The sequence below is a fragment of the Zea mays genome, chromosome 4 (genome assembly GCF_902167145.1).
Source record: "Zea mays cultivar B73 chromosome 4, Zm-B73-REFERENCE-NAM-5.0, whole genome shotgun sequence".
Taxonomy (NCBI): domain Eukaryota; kingdom Viridiplantae; phylum Streptophyta; class Magnoliopsida; order Poales; family Poaceae; genus Zea; species Zea mays.
In genome coordinates, this window is record NC_050099.1 from 238,296,333 (window position 1) to 238,319,524 (window position 23,192).

The following is a 23,192-nucleotide window of genomic DNA, read 5'->3' on the forward strand; positions in this document are numbered from 1 at the left end:
TGAGAAATACCTTCAGAATCATTTTTCAAGTCCCCACAAATATTTTCTTCATAACTTTCCTCATGCTCACACGTATACGTATGCCTCCGGTGTCATACGTTGAGCTCTACAAGCTAATTACACTCATATAAGACAAATCCATTCTAATCTCCCACTAATCCTCTCATCCTCCCACTAATCCTCTCATCCCTCCCCCTAATCCCCCCACCATGGCTATAAATAGAGGGGCAAGGGCCTCCTCTCATCCCACCCCAAGCCATTTCATGGCAACTCTCTCCTCCCCCCCCCACACACGCCCACTCCATGCTCCACACAAGCACACACTAGCACAAGGATCGTTTGGTCGTTCTTCGATCGTTCGTCCACTTGTTCTTAGTTTGTTCGTTCGTTCGTCCGATCGTTCAATCGTTTGTTCGATCGTTCATGGTTTGTTCGTCCGATCGTTCGATCGTTCGTCCGTTCGTTCGTCCAAATAATCTTTTTCCTGCCGTTATGCTGCCGAAATTCCGATCGTTCGTTCGTTCGATCGTTCATCGTTCGTCCATAGTTCCTATCCATCGTTCATCGTTCGTTCATAGTCCCTATTCATCGTTCTTCCAGATAATATTTGTCCTGCCTTTATGCTGCCAAAATTTCGATCGTTCATTCGTCCGATCATTCGATCGTTCGTCCGTTTGCTCATAGTTCCTATTCATCGTTCGTTTATCATCACTATTCATCGTTCGTTCATACAACTATTCACCATCACCATTCAACATTACTATTCATCGTTACTATTCACTATCGTTACTATTCAACGACACTATTCATCATCGTACTATTCACCGACACTATTCATCGATGATATCTATAATAGCTTTTTCGTCGTCACTATTCGCCATTACTATTCATCGTTAGTATTCATCGATCATCCGATCACCCCGAATTTCAACTACTCATCCATCATGTTGTCCAGTCCACCTAAGACCAGCCAGACCCATATTCCTGTCATACGAACTCCGGCGACTGTGATTTTCCTTCCAGTAGGGAACTTCCCATATGGTCACCCATCCCAGGTTTCTCCAAGTTGAGCACGCTTAACTTTGAGATTCCTTTGAACCAGGCTTCCAAACTCGGATTCCAATAATTCTTGTTTCTAAATTCTTATCGAATTATTCCCTATACAACCATGTCATCCCTTAAGCATGGTTCATATTCCAGAAAACTCCCAAAATACTCTTGTTCCATATTCTGCCTATAATTTCCCTGTTCAGACTAAGTCAGTCGATTCATTCGTCACTATTATCACCAACAGTGAACTTCGCTGTGCTACACCACATACACCTAGCTATAAATACACCCAGCTACCCTCTCCCTCTCTGCACACACTCAACACCCTCAGCCAAGGCAAACACCCCACCCACTCAGTTACTTCGCTCTGCCGGCTACACGCATAGTGTCGCTTCGCCTCCAGTTCACCCTCCTGGTAAGCACCTCCGCTCCACCACCAGTAATATCACAACACCACATGACACAGATTCTGCTCAAGACTCTACCCATCCATATATCGCTATTCTGACCACTATACTAAATATTTGTTTGTATACTTGCTGGTTTGTATGTTTGCTTGCTCCTTTGGGAGAGGATGCGCTTTGAAAATTACAAAATGTTTTACAAAACAACTCTGCATAAAATATTGTTGTTTCTACAAAATATCCTAAACTCCACATATTCCATGCATTATATCTGATTTCCCCATTCCGCGGGTGAAGGTGGGCTACTGAGTACGTTTGTACTCACCCTTGCATATTTGTTGTTTTTCAGAAAAAGGAGATCGGGTAAGAGTTACGACTGTTCCCAACATTGCTTGTGGCTGTTGGACCACTGATTTGCTTCGCTGCGTATATCGAGCTGCTTCAGCCCCACTCTGATGATATGTCCTGAGTTGTGGACCAACTCTTAAAGTAGTTCGCCACCTTTATAGGTTTGTCTCGTTTGAGCAGATCTAGAACTATATGATGTATAAATGTGTTTACTAGCCTCCTGGGACTAGTAATTGTATCACATTTGAGTCCCAGAGGACCGGGACGCTTCACCAGCCAAGGGGGGAGGGCGCGCTAGGCCTGTGGGGAGGGATGTGCCACCTGGGCCGAGTCGGGTCGCGGGATGGGGGAAGAGAGGCCACCACGGCTGGGCCACGCGAGCGCGGGCCCAGGAAGGGGAAGAGGGGAGGGTGGGCTGGCTAGAGGGTTTGGGCTCCTTCCTTTCTTTTCCATTTTCTTCTTTTTCTTGCTCTTTTCTATTATTTCCAAATCAGCTTTATATGCGAGGAAGAGGTACCAAAAGAAAAGTAGATGCATACCAAGACAATACACCAAATAGGAGTAAGTGCATTCCAACATGATGCAACAACAATTTCAACTTAGATTTTGGTTACACGTGATGCGAACACTAGTCTCTCTATTGCTTTGAAAATAGGAGGAAGGAGCGAAACTGGAAGAGAAAAGGAGAGTAACACCTGAATTTGGTGAATATTAGAAAAGAAGTTTTATACCCCAAATTCAGGGTGTTACACTTGTGCTCCAGCATATATTGCTCCTACAGCTGCAGCAATGCAGAGGTGGTGCCCGCCAGGGGCGAGTGCGTCTCCGTGTTCTGCACCGCAATCCACAGCTTCTCCCGCCGGTCCTACGTCAGTAAGCACCTGTCCTTCCTCAGCGAATGGGGGAGGTGTGGTTCGAGCAAGGCAGAGAAGAAGGAGGTGGTGGTGGCGTTGGAGGAGAGGGTTTGTCTCACCCGTACTTAGGGTTTCGACCGCAGATCAAGCCGGCGCCCTCGAGCCCGTGTGTGAGATTTGTGCGGTGAGACGGGTGAGGGATGTTGCTTTATCCATGCGACGAAGCTTCCGCTGTGGAATTGCGCAACGATGGGCAACTTTTAGCGTGTCGACGAGGCGCACATCGAGGAGACGACCTGTGACTCGTACACGTGAAGACCAAGGAGTTCGTGCTCATGCCCGTGGTCACCTTCTCGCCTCCATCTAGAGAGCGACTGGGTCTGGCAGGCGTGGGATGCGTGCGCACGCTTGAGCGGGTGAGAAACGAGGAGTCAATTTTTAAGAGGAAGCCAAGATATTTGTGTTCGGTGGCGTGAGAGGTGGGAGCTTGGCACGGTTCGGGCTCGTCGTGCGGCAGACGGAGGACATTTTTAGGGATGTGAGAGGTGCTCGAGCACGGATGGGGAGGGGGCATGTCCTGATGGCTGGGTGGGTAGGCGGCGGCGTGTCGCGAGAGGGGGTGGGACCGTGGGGAGGGTGGAGTTATGATAGTGTTGTAGTGTACACTAGTGAATTAATAGATAATAGAGATAGATAGAGATATATACTACTTTATTAAGAATCTAATGTGGGCACCTGAAGCTACCACGATTTCATCCTTCCCACACCCAGCGCCCACAAAAAATAGTGCAGAATGAGCACTCGAACCCACACCCCTCTGGTCTAGAAATTTAGGGCTAACCATCAGACCACACATACCTTAGTGTTTATAAATAAACAAAAACAACAAAAAATATATTTGTAGCCTAGACGTCGTTCCCCATGCTTCCCTGCCTCGTAGTAACACACGAACACATACCGTGTGTGTGTGTCAGCATAAATTTGTCCTAGTTCTAGACTTCGAGGATTGGAGGGAATGGAGCCTGCATCCCACCAATCTCCTTCTAACAAAAGTTCCTAATTAATCTAAACCTTTTATGAACCATAGTTTTATGTATCTTTTGCTTTTTAAACTAACGTTTTTTGAATCCACATGATTTAAGTCCCCGTTTGGTTAGAGGGACTAACCTTTAGTCTCGTTTAGTCTCTATTTTTCTAAACGAAATGACTAAAATATGGACTAATTGGCTTTAGTCTCTAGTCCCTCACATGAGTGCTAAAAGGGACTAAAGGTCAACATTTACTCCAATTGCCCTTGCCTAGAAAATTGGCGTGAAACAAGAAAAAAGGTATTTTGGTCTTTATGTGTTGCATTTAATGTATTTAAAACATGTTTAGGCTCTACAACCAAATATGGTAGGGACTGGACTAAACTTTAGTCCTAGGACCAATGGAATGGGGCTTAAATAGGGCTTAAGTGATTTTGTAGAGAAACTTGCCCTCTTTCTAGACTTCCAGTCAAATTTCTCCAAAACCCAAACCCTCCTAGCACCGAAGAACTGCTATTTTGTCACTTAGTTTTAAATCTTATCATTATGTTACTATACGTCTATGACTTGTGAGAATATATCTCTACTACTCTTAAGAATACAGTGTAGGCGTCCACATGTTGTGGTGCATGGTTCTGCCCAACCCCACCCACTCCACTCTGCTCCGCTCTCCCGGATGGTGCTCGCGCTTTTGTCGCCGCCATCAATGATCTCATTCCTCCATCAACCCAGATCCCCTTCCACGTCCGCGGCCACCCCTGATCCCCTCCCAGGATGGCGCTCACCTACCATCAACGTCGCGGCCGCCCCCGCTCCCCTCCCAGGATGGCGCTCACTTACCTTCAACGGGACGAACCTTCCATCGACGGGTAGAACCTTCCATCGACCGGCGCTCAACCCAGATCCCCTTCCACCGATGGTTCTGCCCCAACCCCACCCACCCCAGACATCCTCCACTCGGCTCCGCTTTCGTCGATGGAAGGTTCAGTCTCATTCCTCCATTCCCCTCCTAGATCACGAGCTCATTCCCACCGACAGCGCTTCATTTCCAACAACGAATCTGATCTAATTACAAGCGTGTACATGTGTACTCGGATCTGACCTGATTACAAGAGTGTACATGTGTCATGCTTAACAAATTCGGTTTTGCTGCAAATGTTATAGGATCTGCCACTATAGTTGGTCTTTGTTTGTTGGTTTGCTTTGTAGAGATGGATGGTTAGTGAAGAAATGACTTGTTTTTGTTACTGCATTGGTACCTAGACTTGTGAATCTAGCATACGCAATTGGAGAGTTTGGTAAATCTACTGAAGCAGGTACCTTCCGCTCAGTTTAGTAATAGAAAAATTGTTGGTAATTTTGTCTTGTGGATATGCGATGTTCATAATTTCTATTGGTGTGTTACTAATTACAACTACTGATATAGTAATATGTAATCCGTAACAGTTTCGTTTATCTATTGGTTCATACTTTCATATAATGTCAAGTTCCCACGAAATGTCAGGTTCTACAGTAAAGCGTATAATGAACTGTTCTCAGATGTAACTACTGACCAGGAACCCGAATTGTCGACTAATACTCCTGAGTATATGTTTTTTGGGTGGCATCTCTTCTTAATGCTTCATTTGTGGACCTGGTGTCCTGCATCCATGGATTAGTTGTTGTGTTGGTCAGTTTTCTTATTTCCCCTTTCTTTTGATTCATTATGGATTTTTGAACTATGACTTCTTTTGTGCTGTGAGCTGCTACTTGTATTTTTAATTGATCACAAAACTGCTTACTGCAATCATACCATACTTTTGATTCACGTGTCAGCTAAATTTAAGAGCTTCATGATTGAAGGCTCTTCTCACTTAAGTAACTGTCTTTTATATTTTTAAAATTATTCATTCAGTATATGGTATGTAGTTATGTTTTTCTGCTTGCTTGAATTTAGTAAAACAAACTAAGAAAGGCATGGATCTTTTAACAATTTGCTTCAAATTCTTCTAGTTGTTGGTTTCCTCACCGGTCACCACCATGTGGCCTCTAAAATTATATAACACTTTTCATGAATTTCCTTTGTCTAAGCAGATCGATATGGATGCTTGACGGTGCTACGGTACCAAGTTTTATTGTGATAATACTAGTATTTCGTTTTAATCTTCATAGTTAATATAGCGAGTTAGCGACTATGCATATACTATTTGAACTACTTGTGTAGGTGTTACGTATCCTAGCCATGCTCTGGATATGGTTCCCATAAGAACACTTCAAGTAAGAGTTTCAACTTCGTTTCTCATTACTTGGCAACATTTTATTGTTATGGGTGATATGGCTTCATTATTTGCAGGTTGCTAGGGGTACTCACATCCTATAACAAAAAATAATAATAAATAAATAACTCCCAATCTCATTTGGAACCTGAATACTCTGGAATCTGTGTAATCAGTTTAACACAAACGTTAGAAATATCCTGGTCGAAACATATTTTTTTCTTTAGTTAACAAGCATAAGTAATCAACTTAAATTAAAATAATATATTTCAGCACTTGTAGTCAGCTCACTATGCTTCTTACTAATAGAACGTATAACTTGCCATATGATCATTTAGATAACCTACAATGTTTGATTATTCAGTGATCCTATCATGCATTTTAATTTATCATGGAATTAAACTCTTTGATGCTCATTTCAGAAAGTAAAAAAAAGAAAAAAATCAGTTTGCTTGATATTAGTTAGTAGCGGATAAATAGTTCATTGATATATTGTAATCTTTATTTTCTATGTTTTTGCCGACGAGCGGCACAAGTGGGGTTCCTAATTCCTATTCTACCATGATGTCCCCGTCCGTTTGTATTTCTATTTCAGTTTGTGGTGCTCTCTTCCTATTTGAACCAAAAGGTTCCAGGTCCAGTTTTGCAATCAATTGATTATTGATGATTAAACTGCTAGAGTTAGTAGTTCTATAAATGTATTCGGTTTCTAGCATTAGAAAAACAACGATAAACTTATCTGTGGACAATGTCTTTATCCATGCAGCAAGCACCATGACTGCACAATTACTTATTAAATAGTTTCATGGGAAGAATTAATATCTATTGGTATGAGTAGTATCAGGTAGTAGAATAGCCAATTAGTGAAAGTCGCCTAGAGGGGGGTGAATAGGCGAAACCTGAAAATTATAATTCTAAATCCAAACTAGATCCCTTGATTAGTGGTTAGAACAAGATGCACGAATATCGGAGTGTAAAACTAAGTCCCTTGCTTGTAAAGAGTGTTGTTTTCAAAGAATGTGGAATTAACAAATCAATACAACTAATAAGTTTATGAAGTATGAAGCAAGAGGGATTAGATGAGAAGAGGAATAACACAAGTTCTTTCTTGCAAGGTGTTGCTTCTCTAAATGAGAATTTAACTTGAGGCAATACAAAATAATATTAGCAAAGAATAGTGCAAGAGAACTTAGAGAGGGAGAAAACAAACAAATCAAAAGCGATAAGCACAAGAGACACGGGTGATTTGTTTTACCGAGGTTCGGTTCTCGAGAACCTAATCCCCATTGAGGATTCCACTAAGGACGGGTCTTTTTCAACCCTTTCCCTCTCTCCACCGATCACCAAGACCGGCGAGCTCTTCTTCTTCTTTGTCAACAAGAGACCAAAGTCTCCGCAAGGCCAACCACAAAGATAAGGGGCTCTTGCTAGCTTTACAATGAACGGGAGTCAAAACTCCACGCTCAAATGATCACAAGAGGAAGCACACACTTTCTCTCAATAATTCTCACAAGGAACTATCACTAAACGCACACGAGTAGCTCTTTCTTGCTTGATCTCTATTTTGTGGCACTTGTGAGGCTTTGATGTGTATAGAAGTGTTGCTCTAGTAGATAGGAGTGGATACCCAACTCTTGTGTATGAAATGGATCAATCAAATCTAGTGAATGGGCTAGTTGGGGTGGCTTTTATAGCCCTCAACCACCCATATAGCTGTTGGGGCGCATCTGCCAGAAATTGCACTGGCGAACGGTCCGCGGCTAGGGCCCGGACGGTCCGCGACCCTCCAAGGGTCGATTCTGACATCTTCAACGGATACATCTGACAGATCAACGGCTATCTGCCTCGATGACACCACACGGACGGTCCGCCCTTGGTCTCGGACGGTCCGCACCAGCTCTAAAATTCTTTTTGCTCAACTTGTCACCTTCGGGCTAAACCAGGTCTTCACATGCGGACTGTCCGTGAATTATAGTCGGACGGTCCGCGCTTTGTAGCTGGATGGTCCGCGGTTTATTCGGACTATCCATGATTTATAGTTCTTGGTCGAAGTCAAAGCGGTGTCGCGGACGGTCCGTAAATAGGGGTCGGACGGTCCACACTTGGCGATTTCAGAACTTGAGTTTCTGACTTCTTGTTCATCGTTGAACAATCTTCTCCAAGTTGCTTTGGCTAAACTTGAGAGAGATCCTATGACTTAGAAAAATATCTCAAGTGGTTTTCCATCTAGTCTAAGTCATGGATCATGAACATTTTGATTCTTTCACTCATATTTCTTCTTTTGCTCAAACCAGCTCCAATATAGCGATATGTTGATTTTGAGCTTCCCAACCTTTCTAGAAGGGTTGAATACGTTCCTTGGGGTCTTTTGAGCTTATCCAAAGAGTAGAACTATTGGTAGTTCATCTATCTCATGTTTTACCCCTATTTGGTTGAGTCTGAGCTGATTCTGACTAAGAAACTGAACTTTTGTATCTTATGAACCTGTGAATCAAAGACTAGGCAAACTAGTTAGTCTGAATGGTTGTGATGGTCATCAAGCACAAAAATACAAGAAATGGTTTAAGGCCATTTCCCTTTCAATCTCCTCCTTTTTGGTGATTGATGCCAACACAAACCAAAGCAAATATGAGGTATAAAATTGTAACTAGTTTGCAATTGGTCAAGTGTTCATAAGCTATTGAAATGAAAGTGATTCTAAGTACATATGAGTGATATTGATATGATTGTAGCTTTGGACCACTTTTGCACCACATGTTTTGTTTTTGCAAACTTTTGATAAATCCTTTTGCAAAGTCTTTTTGCAAATTGTCAAAGGTATATGAATAAGATTGCGAGAAGCATTTTCAAGATTTGAAATTTTCTCCCCCTGTTTCAAATACTTTTCCTTTGACTACAACAAAACTCCCCCTGGATGAAATTCTCCTCTTAGTTTTCAAGAGGGTTTTAATAGATGTCAATTGGAACTTATACTTGGGATGCTTTTGAAAATGTATCAATTGAAAATCAACATACCAATTTGAAATATATCAACTAAGAATTTTCATCATAAGATACCAATTGAAAGGACAAACATAAATCATCATTTCGAAAAAAATGGAAGTTGGGTGGTGCGGTCCTTTTGCTTTAGGCTTAACATTTCTTCCCCTTTGGCATTAATCGCCAAAAAACAGAGACTTTGTGAGCCACATTTACTTTCTCCCCCATTGGTACAAGTAAATATGAGTTAAAGATTATACCAATTTTGAGAGATGGCGGAATACCGGCAAATGATAGATAATACCGATGGTGTAGAGTGGAAGCGATGTCTTTGCCGAATACTCCATTTCTCTTTCAATCTAAGACTTAATACATGAGATACTTATGGAAACATATTAGTCAACAAAATCCGAAGCTACAGAAGCACAAGATGGACGGATCATGATGTCGTCCGACTCATGCTCAGGTCATTTACAGTTATTGACCCCATCTTGTCAACCTTATTCGTGAAAACCCCAGGTGCACCAAGATGACGCATGAGGAAATACTCGGAAAATTCGTGAGCGGGCGCATGATGGTGAAGGAGGCACGATATGTGGACGATGCACTAAACGGTCCACTACCCGTCTACGAGCCACATCCTGTTACTCTCAAAGCAACCAGCAGCAGGGAGGCGCTATCCAGCAAGATAGCACAAGTGGAGGCCGTCGGGCTCAACGGGGACGAAATGACGCTCATCATCAAGTGCTTCAAGAGCGCACTAAAAGGACGCAAGTAGTACCCCAACAAAAACAAGTCAAGGGGGAAACACTCCTGCTTCAAATGCGGTAAGACTGGTCATTTTATAGCTCAATGCCCCAATAACGATAATGACCAGGCACAAGACAAGCATGGGAAGAGGGAGAAAAAAGAAGAACTACAGGAAGGCCAAGGGCGAGGCACACATCGGGAAGGAATGGGACTCCGACTGCTCCTCCTCTGACTCTGAGGATGAAGAACTAGTTGCCTCGGCCTTCAACAAGCCTTCGCTCTTCCCAAACGAACACCATACATGCCTTATGGCTGAGGAGAAAAAGGTACGTATTCGAGATACTCTTAAGTACTCCTCTTCTAGCGATGAGGAATCTTCCGATGATGAGGTAGATTACACTGATTTGTTTAACGGGTTAGATGGAGCTAAAGTAGACAAAATTAATGAATTAATTGATGCTCTTAATGAAAAGGACAGACTGCTAGAAAAGCAAGAGGATATTTTATATGAGGAACATGACAAGTTTATTAGTGTTCAAAAATCTCTTGCTTTAGAAATTAAGAAAAATGAAATAATGTCATCTGAGCTGTCTTCCTGTCATGAATCTATTTCTAGCTTGAAGAATTTAAATAATGATTTGAGTAAAGCAAATGCAACTAATCCATGTGTAGAGCATGTAGTAATTTGCAATAGATGTAAAGAGTTTGATGTTAATGCGTGTGATGAACATGTTACTTCTATTGCTAAATTAAACAATGAGGTTGCAAGTCTTAATGCTCAACTTAAGACTTGCAAAGATGATTATGATAAACTAAAATTTGCTAGGGATGCCTACACTGTTGGTAGACAACCCTAAATTAAGGATGGACTTGGTTTCGAAAGGAAACCAAGAACTTAACAAGCCAAAAGACTTCCGTTCTCAACAAGGAGAAAGGGAAGGCCCCGATGGCTAGTAGCTCTCAAAACAACCATGCTTATATTTATGATAGGAAATTCACTAGTCATGCTTATAATGATAGGTGCTATGATCACGTTGTTTCTCATGATGCTACATTTAATTCTCATGCTATGTTCGCTTCTAGTTCCACTTTTGATCATGGTAGAAGTAGGCCTAGGAAAAATTATGCTACTTCTCATGCACCTAGGAAAGTCTGCAATGGACCTACTAATGTTTATCATGCTTGCAATACTTCGTTTGTGCTTTTATGCAAAAATGCAAAAGTGGTTGCTAGGAAGTTGGGATCCAAATGCAAGGGAGACAAAACTTGCATATGGGTTCCAAAAGTTGTTGTGACTAACCTTGTAGGACCCAACAAGAGTTGGGTATCTAAGACCCAAGCTTAAATTCCTTGCAGGTTTATGCATCCGGGGGCTCAAGCTGGATTATCGACAGCGGATGCACAAACCCCATGACGGGGGAGAAGAAGATGTTCACCTCCTACGTCAAGGACAGAGATTCCCAAGACACAATTATCTTTGGAGATGGGAACCAAGCCAAGGTTAAAGGATTAGGCAAGATTGCTATTACGAACGAGCACTCGATTTCAAATGTATTTCTAGTAGAGTCGCTCGGGTATAATCTACTGTCTGTAAGTCAATTGTGTCACATGGGCTACAATTGTTTATTTACAAATATTGATGTATCTGTCTTTAGAAGGAGTGATGGTTCATTAGCTTTTAAGGGTGTATTAGACGACAAGCTCTATTTAGTTGACTTTTCAAAGGAGAATGCCGATCTAGATGCATGCTTAATAGCTAAGACTAATATGGGCTGGCTTTGGCATCGCCGTCTAGCACATGTTGGGATGAAGAACCTTCATAAGCTTCTAAAGGGAGATCATGTGTTAGGACTAACCGATGTCTGTTTTGAGAAAGACAGACCTTGTGCAGCATGTCAAGCAGGGAAACATGTGGGAAGCACTCATCACAGCAAGAATGTGATGACAACATCAAGACCACTGGAACTTCTTCACATGGATCTCTTCGGTCCCGTTGCCTATCTCAGCATCAGGGGAAGTAAGTATGGTCTTGTTATAGTTGATGACTTTTCTTGCTTCACTTGGGTTTTCTTTTTGCGGGACAAATCCGAAACCCAAGGGACCCTAAAATGCTTCTTAAGGAGAGCTCAAAATGAGTTTGAGCTTAAGGTGAAGAAGATAAGAAGCGACAGTGGGTTCGAGTTCAAGAATCTACAAGTTGAAGAGTTTCTTGAGGAGGAAGGCATCAAGCACAAGTTCTCCGCTCCCTACACACCACAACAAAATGGTGTGGTAGAGAGGAAGAACAGGACGCTAATCGACATGGCAAGAACGATGCTTGGAGAGTTCAAGACGCCTGAGCGGTTTTGGTCGGAAGCTATGAACACAGCTTGCCACGCCATAAACCGACTCTATCTGCACCGTCTCCTCAAGAAGACTTCTTACGAACTCCTAACTGGTAACAAACCAAATGTTTCTTATTTTTCGTGTTTTTGGGAGCAGAAGTTACATTCTGGTGAAGAAAGGTAGACATTCAAAATTTGCTCCCAAGGCAGTAGAAGGTTTCCTACTAGGATATGACTCAAATACAAAGACGTATAGGGTCTTCAACAAATCATTGGGAATAGTTGAAGTCTCTAGCGACGTTGTATTTGATGATACTAACGGCTCTCCAAGAGAGCAAGTTGATCTTGATGATATAGATGAGGATGAGGTTCCGACGACCGCAATGCGAACTATGGCGATAGGAGATGTGAGACCACAGGAACTGCAGGAACAAGATCAACATTCTTCCTCGACACTGGTACATCCCCCAACTCAAGATGATGTACAGGTACCTCAAGAAGAGGAGCATGATTAAGGGGAAGCACAGGAAGAACATGTTATGGAGGAAGAAGCACCATGGGCCCCTCCAACCCAAGTCCGAGCGACGATCCAAAGACATCACCCCATCGATCAGATTCTAGGTGACATCAGCAAGGGAGTAACTACTCGCTCACGATTAGCTACTTTTTGTGAGCATTACTCGTTTGTCCCTTCTATTGAGCCTTTTAGGGTAGAAGAGGCCTTGCAGGATCCAGACTGGGTGCTGGCCATGCAGGAAGAGCTCAACAACTTCAAAAGGAATGAAGTCTGGAGCCTAGTGCCACGTCCAAAGCAAAACGTTGTGGGAACCCGCAACAAGCAAGATGAGCACGGAGTGGTGACAAGAAATAAGGCTCGACTTATGGCAAAAGGTTATGCCCAAGTCGCAGGTTTGGATTTTGAGGAGACTTTTGCTCCTGTGGCTAGGTTAGAGTCAATTCGAATATTATTAGCCTATGCTGCTCACCATTCCTTTAGGTTGTTCCAAATGGACGTGAAAAGCGCTTTTCTCAATGGGCCAATCAAGGAGGAGGTATACGTGGAACAACCCTTGGCTTTGAGGATGACAGGTATCCCGACCATGTATATAAACTCTCTAAGGCGCTCTATGGACTTAAGCAAGCCCCAAGAGCATGGTATGAATGCCTTAGATATTTTTTAATTGTTAATGCTTTCAAGGTTGGGAAAGCTGATCCCACCCTTTTTACAAAGACTTGTGATGGTGATCTTTTTGTTTGCCAAATTTATGTCGATGACATAATATTTGGTTCTACTAACCAACAGCCTTGTGAGGAGTTTAGCAGGGTAATGATGCAAAAAATCAAGATGCCAATGATGGGCGAGTTGACTTACTTTCTTGGATTCCAAGTGAAGCAACTCAAGGACGGCACCTTCATCTCCCAAACGAAGTACACTCAAGATCTTCTCAAGAGGTTTGGAATGAAGGATGCTAAGCCCACAAAGACAACGATGGGGACTGACGGACATCTCGACCTCAACAAAGGAGGTAAGTCCGCTGATCAAAAGGCATACTGGTCAATGATAGGTTCATTACTGTACCTTTGTGCTAGTAGACCGGACATTATGCTTAGTGTATGCATGTGTGCGAGATTTCAATCCGACCCCAAGGAGTGTCACCTTGTGGCCGTTAAGCGAATTCTTAGGTATTTAGTTTCTACGCCTTGCTTCGGGATCTGGTATCCAAAGAGGTCTACCTTTGACCTAATCGGATACTCAGACTCCGACTATGCCGGGTGCAAGGTTGATAGGAAGAGTACATCAGGGACGTGCCAGTTTCTAGGAAGGTCCCTGGTGTCCTGGAGTTCCAAGAAACAAACATCCGTTGCCCTATCCACCGCTGAGGGCGAGTACGTTGCCGCAAGACAGTGTTGCGCGCAACTGCTTTGGATGAGGCAAACCCTCCGGGACTTTGGCTACAATATGAGCAAAGTCCCACTCCTATGTGACAATGAGAGTGCAATCCGTTTGGCGGATAATCCTGTTGAACACAGCCGCACTAAGCACATAGACATCCGGCGTCACTTCCTGAGAGACCACCAACAAAAGGGAGATATCGATGTTTACCACATTAGCACCGAGAACCAGCTAGCCGATATATTCACCAAGCCTTTAGATGAGAAAAGGTTTTGCAGGTTGTGTAATGAGCTAAATGTCTTAGATTCACATAACTTGGTTGATCTACAACATACATGTGTTTCATGCCTTTGACCATGTTACTTTGAGCTTTTACTTCATTTATTTGTGGTGCTAAAGTTGTACAAGTCATCCCCGGACCTCACAAGTCTGTATGCAAATAATGCACATGTCTAGGGGGAAATGAGCTACAACTTGACTCCTTTGAGACTAACGTGTTTGTTTGAGTACACTTGAAGTAGTCTTGAAGGACCATTGAAAGGGAAAATGAACTTGGACGACGAAAAGACTTCCACTGCACTCCGGTATACGTGTATTGAATTCTAAGTTCATCCTAATGCTCTCATTGCCTTTTTTTGCTCTTATTTGACATTTTGGTGAGGCAATGAGGTTAAAGGGCCAAAAGTTCTCCCGTTTTGGTGCTTAATGTCAAAGGGGGAGAAATTAAGAGCCAAAGCAAATGGATCAGCCAACCACTTGTGAATTTTGAAAATAGTAGAGTTAGAATTTGTATTTCGTCCAAAATCCTCTTATTGCAAAATTTGGTCTCTTATGGGGGAGAATTTTGATTACGGGAAAAGGGGGAGTTTTTGGCACTTGATCATTTTTTCTCTTGGAATACCTCTCTAATTGCCCAATCAAGCATGTTTGACTTAGAGATAGGAAAAATAATTTGATTTGCAAAAACAAACCAAGTGGTGGCAAAAGTGATCCAAATATGCCAAAATCCTATGTGAGTAAATTTGGTCTTCAATTTGCACTTTTCAGTTGCTTTTTAATGTGTTGGCATGAATCACCAAAAAGGGGTAGATTGAAAGGTAAATGTGCCCTTGGGCCATTTCTATAATTGTTTTGGTGATTGGATGCCCAACAACTTGTTTTGAAACTCATATGAGCTAAGTAGGTGAAAAGTGCACATCAAAGAACAAGGTATGTTTCTAGACTTAGTAAATTGTTTTTGGGTACTAACATGTTTCTCTAAGTGCTAGAAACATAGCCAAGAAAAGAGGAAAAGAAATGGAGAAGGACTGGCTCGGTTCAGCCAAAACAGAACCAGCCTGGCACACCAGACTGTTCGGTGGTGCACCGGACAGTGTCCGGTGCCCAGGCAAGGCTGGCCCGACGGTGAACTGGCCGCTCTCGGGAATCGGCGCGACGACGTGGCTATAAATCACCGGACTGTCTGGTGAGTCATCAGCGTTCGCGCCCAAGTCTTCGGCGACAAACTCGTCGCTCTCGGGAAAGAAAAAGACGTCGCGGCTAAAAATCACCGGACTGTCCGGTGAGTCAAAGGCGCCAACGGTCGCCTGCGCGATCAACGGGCGACACGTTGCTTAGCCAACGGTCGGATGGTCGCACCAGAATGTCCGGTGTGCCAACAGATCCGAAGATCCAACGTTCGGCTTCGCCATAAAAGGAAAGATATCGCGCACCTAACTGCTACAGTAGCTGTCCGGTGGTGCACCGGACTGTCCAGTGCACCACTCGACAGAAGGCAAGAATTGCCTTCCAAGTTGATCTCCAACGGCTCCTAGCTGCCTTGGGGCTATAAAAGGGACCCCTAGGCGCATGGAGCAGAAGACTAAGCATTCACTAAGCATCCTAAGACTCCCAGACTTCGCCACCATGCATTTGATCGGTTGTGTTAGTGATTTGAGCTTCGTTTAAGTTGTGAACCCTTTCTGCTGTGTTTCGAGCTCAAGTCTTGGCTTGTGTGCGTGTGTGTGCTACGAATTTGAGTCTTGCGTGTGTTACTCTCCCTCACTTACTACTGTGCTTCTCTTGTGATAAACTTGTAAGGGCGAGATGCTCCAATATGTGGAGATTCCTCGCAAACGGGAGAAAGATTGCTAAGGAAGATAGTCGTGGTACTCAAAGTTGATCATTGGATCACTTGATAGGGATTGAGTGCAATCCTTGACCGAAGGAGGTCACCACAACGTGGAAGTAGGCATTGGCCGAACCACGAGATAAATCAATGCGTCTTGTGTCCATCTTTTGTGATTGTCTTTCTTATATAATTCACACTTTAACAACTTGGTTTTAATTGCACTAACATTTCATAACCAAGTGTTGGCTATTTAGTGTTGAAATTCACAAGATCACCTATTCACCCCCTCTAGGTGCCCTCTAACTCTTTAGCTTGAGTGATTCTTTCTTCCTTGTTATGTAACTAGGTACATGCACGTACGTTACAACGGGGGATAGCTGTACACGGATATGTCATTGTTTAGTGATGCTATTAAGAATCAACTCAAAAATCATAACAAGTGAGTGAGTTGATCTAGGTAACTAGTGACAAAAATCAGCTATGCACCAAATAACAAGTGAGGTTGGTGCTTTCTATCTCAACTATGATGGTTCAATCCTAGCATCTTATCTTCACTGTCTATATCTTCATCACTACATAGTTAGATCCTTTAATATTTGGTGCATGGCCGATTTTTGTCACTCATTATCTAGATCAACTCACTTGTTATGATTGTTGAGTTGATTTTTGATAGCATCACTAAACAATGACATATCTATGTATAAGTGTCCTCAATTGCAACGCACGAGCATATACCTAGTGTATTTATGATTTGTGGATCCCATAATAAACTAACGATTAATGACACAACTAGGTGAATGCCCGTGCGTTGCAACGGAACCGTATAATGACACGATAACTTATGTACATATGTGTATTATATTGTTATAGAAATGTGTTTGTGCGTTGCGATGGAAGTAAAAGATTTGTATGAAACATTGATACGGAACGACAAACATCACTACGATAGACCATATTGTAGAGTATTTCTTTCTCTTCTCATTTCCTATTATCGTTATCACTTCTCTTTCAACGAGAATTTTCTTTCTTATTTTATTTTATTTTATGTAGAAGTGTAGAACCATATAGTCTCTTTGGCTAATTTAATATGGTTTTGTTATCTGGAAATCTGGACTAATATATTTATCTCATCTTTAAAAGTGGTATTTTGAATTATTAGATCGACATGTTAACAACTGGGTGAGGGTATTTTATCTACTATCTTTACTACTATAATGCACTACTTTTAATAGTTCCAGTCGTGGTTTTTGTGCGTCGCGCCCCCACCCGCTCGCTCGTTCTCCACGCTTCGCTATCCAGGAGCGTTCGCTCGCTCTATAACATCCGCAAACACTATCCTTTGAGCATTACATATCTTTTTGAACTGATTTAGTTGTGCATTACCATTTTATTCAATATTTTGTATGCCATCGCAACGCACGGGCACCTACCTAGTAGGCACATAATTAGTAGTAGAGATATAGATCTGGTTGGACTAAGGAAATTAAAACGACAGTTGGAGTTGGAGAGAGTAGCACCGACCAAAAAGAACGAGGCAAACAGAAATCTTTGCAAGGATACGCCTACAAGCAAACAGGTGTGCCACCAACTTATTATTGTATCAACCTGATACACAACACACTTACCCTCATCACCGATCACGGTCAGGAAACCTGACACCGAGTAATGGCGTGTCGATACCGTGTAGGGCACCCCGGCCTCGAGTCACGTGCGCGCAAGCCACCAGGGATGCATGTTGCCGCGGCGTCGCGGCTGATCAGATCAGCTGAGCGGCGAGGGCGAGGAGCCTCGCGAAACGCAGCGCGCTCGATCGAAGAATCGATTACTACCCGCAATCAATCCGAGACCTGTGGCACTGTTCACCGGATCACCGGCTACGCATCTCGACCGACCGTGCCCACGGCTGCATGGATCAGAGGTGTCGGGGCTAGGGCCCGCCATGGATGGCTTCATGGCGGAGCTGCCGTATCACTTACGTGCGATGTACATGCAGTGGTCCATTGCTTTGAGGGGGGGCTTTGGCGCTTGGTGACACTGTCCTCTGTGTCGAGCAAAGTTGGTAGTAGCATTTTTTCGGATTGGTTGGGCGGCAGCGCGCCAATGACGCTCCCCTCCCCTCGTGACACCCTTCATTGGAAATTTTCCTGAATTTGCCTCGTGACGGTCTGGATTTTGTGGGACGAATTCGCATGCAGCCCAGAACAAAGGAGTCAAGGGGTACAGAGATACTGAGATAAAAATGTCTCATGGGCTGGGTGGGCGGCTGGGCCTCCTTTCCCAGTTTAAGTTACAGAAAGGATCAAATTCCAAAACATATTACAGAAAGAATCCTGCTGGTGGTAGTACGAGTAACAAAGTAGAAGAATTCCACCACACGATTCACAGAAAGAATCAGTGTACACAAGTCAACGAAATCCAGAACTCATCGTTGGAGCAGACAGACGACAAAACAACAGTTTCCTCCCTGATTCTGCACGAGCTCAAGCGGTTGCTGTTTGGAACCTCGACAGCTTCACGACAACCTTCCTCTCTTTCCCAGTCCGGGAAGGTGGTGGTGCCGGAAGGCCTCTGCGCAAACGGAAAGTGAAGAGAAATGTGTGTGTCAGGTCTGCCAGCGGTACAACGGAGTGTTAGCCGCCAGTGTGAGGAGTTCAACAAAGAAGTCTTGCAAACCTTGCTGGTTTGGTTGCTCGTGTTGATGATGCAGCCCTAGAAACTCTCTCCGGTTCCACAGCTTTGCGCTGGATGCCGTTGTTGAAGGCCGGCCTTGGCTCACCGAGCTGCTGAGCCGTTACATCAATCTGGGCGCTTTGTTTCTTCTGAACATAGATGGTGAAAGCACAGGTCAGCATGAGCGGTCATACTTGAATTTGAGTAGGAAGCATTTGGCAGCATTGTCGCCCACCTGTTTCTTGCCGCAGGTCGTCGGCTTGTCTCGGACGCTTCGGCGGCGCAGAGTGCAGGCATTTCAGCATCGAGCTGCGTCAAAATCAGAATCCGGACTATAAATCTAAACCGAAGATGAAACATCCAGCTCAAGTGGAAGTTGTCGGTACCTCTGGTTCTTCCTGTCGATAGCCTTTGTAGCCTCACGTTGGGGCTTCTCGCCGCCATGACCTGCCAATTAGCATCACACCATTCATCAATCGATGACATTTGCGTTGTATTTCATCGCAGGCTGATGATACTAATGAACACATGCGAGAGAAGGGGACAAACCCGCATAAAGAAGCTCCTGTCCAGGGCCTCAGGGTCGACCCGCTCATGGCTCTGGTCGCAACCTGCATACCACGACACGGATCATGACCCTTCGCTAGCTTGCGCAAAACGCGCGACACGGGGAAGAACTATGAAGGGGGTTCAACTTCGGGAGGGAGTTTATTGACCACTTACCGACTCGTAGGCAGAACCATGCAGGGTCGTCGTCGGGGCGACCGGCGTCGGGCGCGGTGAGGTCAACGTCCGGGTGAATTTTGTTTGGGCCATCGGGGCTCCAGATAGTTCGCATCATCCCACTTATGATCAGAAAGACTGGAACGAAAGGGAAAATGAAGAGTTACAATTTTGCTTGCATGAGAAAAAGGAACATCAGTTCAGCATATAATCATTGTGATTTTTTAATATTTACTTGTTACTCGTGGAACTTACGTTAGTTCATACAGATAGTGTAGGAGCTCTTGAAAATCACTCAATTCTCCACTTGCTCTAGGCACCGCCTTGAAATCATTGAACTCCCCATCGAGAAAATGGCATCTATATGTGTAGAGAAGCTGGTCTTCCAATTCTGTTCTGACCTATCTCGTAGTTAGTGTTAAACGCCATACTCAACCATAAGCACAATACAAAGAGCATAATTGAATCATTAACCTTAATCCCTGGTAGCCCACGCAGCCCAATGAACAAAATCTTGGTACAAAGAAAGGGACAAAGTTACACAAAAACACACTGGAACATTAGGGCCAAAACTGATGTGTTTGTCAAGCATGATATGGCAGATGTGTAAAGCATGATATGGCAGATGTGTGAAGCAAGGGAAGGAGAAAACTTACAAGCATAAACCATACGCATGTATGGATCCTCACAGATCAAGCCATGGCAGTGGAGGAACGACATGAAATCTTTAACAAAATATTACCTGCTCTAGCGCTTGCCAACATCATCATATACCCTATTCAATAGGGTGAAAACAATATCTCTACCCTCAAAATTTAATGGCATTAGACTATGACAATATGCAAATTCCAGTGACCGTAAGAACTGATACCCAAATCATCCCTATCAAACCCTAATTCTCATGGCACAAAAACCATCCCAATCAAGTTCTGAAACTCATGACACACAAAGAAAAAACTGAGCACACAAAAAGGAATCGAAAAAGCCATGGGGATTTGATAAAATAGTGGACAGATAAGAACCCTTGGGTCGCTTACCCCTGCATGCTGGGGATGGTGCGGTGCCAAATCATCAGCTTCACTATCCCATCGGTCAGCGTCTCTGGCTTCGTGACAAAACCCTGCGTCAACACCACATTAGCAGAACAAATCAGACACCTCAGTCGCCTGGCAAGGTGAGAGCAGAGCGAAACCAAGAGGGCAGAGGGATAATTGAGGGGCATGTACGTCGGGGCTATCCTTGTGTGCCCTCCCCATCTGGCATATCATCCATGAGGTAAAGTTCCACCAAATGTAGATGTAATCATTGCAGCCCTCCCCATCTGGTATTGCAAAAGCTTCATATGAGTATTCACATGCATTAGACAAGACACAACATAACACACAACAATGTGATATATTCGGTTCAGTGATTTTCTGCTACAAATTACAACATTGGATAATCCATTCAGACACCAACCTATACATAGGAAGCTACGAACCAAAAAATGAAAGGCAACTGGATTTTGTGCAAATATCAGGGATGTATAATAACTATCCAAAAGTAATGGAAGTTTCAGTGTGGTACCTCCAGCGTGTTGGAAGGCATAGAGATTAGCTTGGTCCAGATAACCGTGCAGCTCCGGCGAGTTTGAAAAAATAGGAAATCATAGTTTAGCTTTATAGAATCAAAATGGTCCTAGCAAAAAGTGTAAGCATGAGTATCAACCACCAACCTGAGAGATTTCACAGGTGGCTAAATGGTTGTGATTGGTAGATATATCAAAGCATCTAGTGCATGTGTGAATCCTTTTCTTCACTCATATATTTTAGTTAATAGTTAACAAATTTCATTCCCCACAACAATACAACAAGACAAATTGGTACCATTTTCAGTTGTGGATGAGAATCTCTGTATGGCTCAGGGTACCGGTCTTTGAAGTTTAATCTAGGGTGGTCAGCTTGAAATGCAAACCAATACAACCAAAATTACTTCTCTGGTGGAACAAGATCCATTCTGGTAATGTATACATGAATGGAATACAAGATCATCATCTCACCATTAAGTATCTAAAGGGAATTTCTTAAAGAAAGAAAGAACCTGAATATTCATTCAGATTTCCTCACATGGTCAAAACTTGGAAATAAAAAAATATGAATGCTAAGTCATGAAAGAATAAATTCAAGAAAACTAAAATAGCATTTTTATAGTTTCAGAGATGAAGTATCAAATCCGAAACTATACAAGCTACCAAACTCTCAACTAATGTTCGATCTAACACCTTTTCTAACTGTCTCTGAAGTGTTCGATCTGACACCTTTACTAACAAAAAGTAACATAAGCAGAACTCGCTAGTCGCTACAACACCTTTGAATATATAGTAGGACGCACCTTATTTATGAGATGAGCAGAACTGCGGCGAATCGGTGAACAGAACTGCGGCAAATCGGTGAACAAAACGACGATGAATCGGTGAATCCGAGGAGTGGGGATGGGTTGGAGGCCTCGCCTCTGTCCATCATTTTAATAGTTTAAGAATAAGATGGTAAAATCATGTGCAGGACTGTGATGTGGGGCCCACTTATTTAGCGTGATTATTGTTCTTATGTTGCCACTTGTGTGCACTCTACAGTACTTATTTAGATTGTTATCTGATTCAATAGTTGGCCCGAGCCAAATTAGTTTTTTGTTTTGCCACATTTGACAGAGGAAACACATACGTTAATATGGTACCTGCTGCTAATGCAACCACAGGGATAACTTCCCAGTGTGTGTTCTATTCTTAGTTTCTCTGATCTGCTCCAAATTGCCTTTTTCCCATGTTTTATTTGGACTCGAGGTCTCTCACTGATGATGGATGTGTTCGACAATATCAGGCAGGTGTTTTTTTCCTTTTTTTCATAACATGATTCATCTGACTTATGTTTTTGTAGGTTGTTTTCTGCTCAGTGTGAAGTCTGAACATGTCATAGTGCCTGTGTACAGCGTGTGTGCTTATGTGGGTTGCCACACTTTTATAGTCCTATGATTCCTCTGACTTATTGCATGGGTTTTTATCTCCTCCCTAAAGAGTTTCATTATAAAATGAATTCGATTAGATCTAATTTTTTGGCAAGGAGCTAAAAAGAAAAAAGTGCTATCACATGGCCAAATGGGAGATGGTAGCTAGGCCAAAAGACCAAGGTGGTCTAGGCATTCTAGACAGCAGAATGATGAATGAATGTCTGCTAGTAAAATGGATATAGAAAATTTCTCAGGGGTCTGATGATACTTGGTTCAAATTTATCAAAGGGAAATACATGACCAAGGGAATTTTTTTCCTGTCATCTGATAGAGGTGCGTCTCAATTTTGGAAAGGGTTGCACAAGGTTAAACACCTGTGATGTGGGATAGCAGACTGCCAAGTATGGAGTGGCGTAGTTGACAAGCAAGGAAAAGGAAGCACATTCAGATCTAGCATAGTTGAGATTTGAGAAGCAAGGAAAAGGAAGCACGTACCCCCTTGGTGGAGGTCTGGCAGCCGCGCGTGGGTTTCTTGATGTTGTTCTTATGCGCCTTGTACGACTGGTTATGTGCCATGTGGTCCTTCGACTTAGCCATCGTGAATCCCTCATCTGTTGTTTACGAAGAAATCAAGAGATGAAGTATGTCGGGGTGCACACGCGGCTGCAGAGAAGAGGACCCGACGAAGTTGGTGAGGTTGAGGTCGCGTCGCCTCCTTCCAACCACCGGAGTCAGCACCCCGCCCTTTCCTCCGCGGCTGGGTAGGGGTCGGGGTCGCGGTTTGGTGGCCCTGGTCACTGGATCGTCTCCTCCCGCCCCTT